Source organism: Triticum dicoccoides, chromosome 4A, assembly GCF_002162155.2.
Source record: "Triticum dicoccoides isolate Atlit2015 ecotype Zavitan chromosome 4A, WEW_v2.0, whole genome shotgun sequence".
Classification (NCBI taxonomy): Eukaryota; Viridiplantae; Streptophyta; class Magnoliopsida; order Poales; family Poaceae; genus Triticum; species Triticum dicoccoides.
The window spans coordinates 144,301,490-144,303,612 of record NC_041386.1 but is presented as its reverse complement, the minus strand read 5'-3'; positions in this window follow the sequence as shown (position 1 = coordinate 144,303,612).

Sequence of the window (2,123 nt, the reverse complement as noted above, 5' to 3'; positions counted from 1 at the left end):
TCGTGTGTTCTTGCCATTGCATTACTTGCATCGGTTTGAGTTCTCCACGGTGATACTTGGAAGCAAAATTTGAGAAGCTTATTACTCTTGGGTGTTTGGGCAGCCTCGAGCTTGTGCCTCTTGGGTGCTTGGGCGCCCTAGATGGTTGTTGGTGTCGCGGAGCTCAACCATTGTGGTGGAAAGCTCCGGGACAAACGTCGGGGTCTCTAATTAAGTTGTGAAGATTGTCCTGAGCAATTTGTACGGGTTTCGATGACCGCTGCAAGGGTTTTCATAGTGTACGAGTTCGGTGATGACCCCTAAGGGTTGGTACAGGTTCGGTGACCGCCCTCAAGGGTTCCTTAGTGGAATCACGACATCTTACATTCTGTGAGGGCGTGAGGAGATTACGGTGGCCCTAGTGGTATTTTGGAAGCATTGTGCCTCCACACCACTTTAAACGGAGATTAGCATCTGCAAGGGTGTGAACTTCGGAATACATCATCGTCTCCGCGCGCTTCGGTTATGTCTTATCCGAACCCTTTGCTTATGCACATTACTTTGTGATAGCCATAGTGTTTCATGTTATATATGTTGTTATCACATAGTTGTTTATCTTGCTTAGCATAAGTTGTTTGTGCACATAGGTGAACCAAGTTGTTTTAGGTTCTGTAGTTGACAAATTACATGCTAGTTTTATTTCACGTTTGTCAAGTTTAAACCGTAATTATTTTAAAGGGCATATTCACCCCCTCTAGGCGTCATCCCCGATCTTTCACGTGGGCGCTTGCTCGAGGGGCGAGGGCGAGGGCCTCGACACTGTGGAGTCACTGTCCATACTCCATCCTCGTCCTGCTCATGAAAACGAGAGAGGTGAGAGAGGACAAAGGGGGAAGTGTGGCTGCAGATGGGGCCTAGGTGGGTTTGGTGAGATTTGGGCTGACATGGAGGACATGTTCGGACTATCCGACACTACTCAAACTTAGCCCACAAATGGACCGGGTTTGAGAGGTGTGAGACTATCTAAGCAAACTAGAACAATGTCCGTGCGTTGCAACGGGATATAAATATTCTAGTATGTTAGCTTGTGATTTTCCATAATAATGCGATTGTGTAAATAAATGTTTATCAAATTTTGACCGTGAATTACTTTATATTTTGATTAGAAGTTTGATAAGTAAATTAAAATAAAATTGGTTCAAAAGATAAATAAGTTAAGTTGATTGATTATCATACATGAAAGATTGAACGAAAAGATGGTGGGAAAAAGATAAAATAAGAATTTTACATTCTTTTTAAATAAGTAGAGATAGCCGAGTACTAAGAGAGAAATCACTGTGGATAGTCTAACTGTGCTTCACTTTTGTGAAAGCAATGGGAGATGCTCTAATCCCCCATCGCACTGAAACTTCTTGAACCGGAGTGGGATTCACGGGAACATGCGAGACAGATGGAGTGTTGCACTTCAATCGTTTTCTTTATAATCAGGAATAAAGAAGCCAAATAACTACTACAAATGGACGCCACAAGGTGTGAAATTTTACACATATGTAGTACTAAAAGACGAGCTGAAATCCCTTTTCTCAAGAACTAGTAGCTGAAATCTTGTGGCGTCCCTTCCTATCCAGATCTGTGCCCTACGGGTTGGGTGGATCGTAACTCAAGGCAAGGTCAAACATGCTGAGTTGGTGGTGATCCCGAGATTAATCGTACGCTGCCCCACGCAACAACGAAAATAATGATTCGTCGTACACTGCAAAGTTAGTTAGTGATGGCCACGGTAGGTACGGCTGAGTGTAACACTCCATCTTCCGTTCATTTCCTGCATTGGTCATATATCGCTCGTGGTACGTAAAACTTGCCAAAAACTTTGCTCTTTGGACGTTTCCTTCCTATATATAGTCCCCGTGTCCTGGGCACGTACGGTTGGACGCAATGATCCTAGCCTAGGAACAAAAATGGCAGAAAAACAAATTATGGGTCGAAGAACAGTTGGCATTCCAATTGGCAAAATCGCATGCATTTTGAGTGGGGAGAAGTACCAGTCCTTTTCTTCTGAATTAAAAGCATGTCAGTCCTGTGACTTGGCTTACTAGTCGTATGTCTTTTTACACTGAGTTTGAGTATTGAAATGGGTAAAGTCA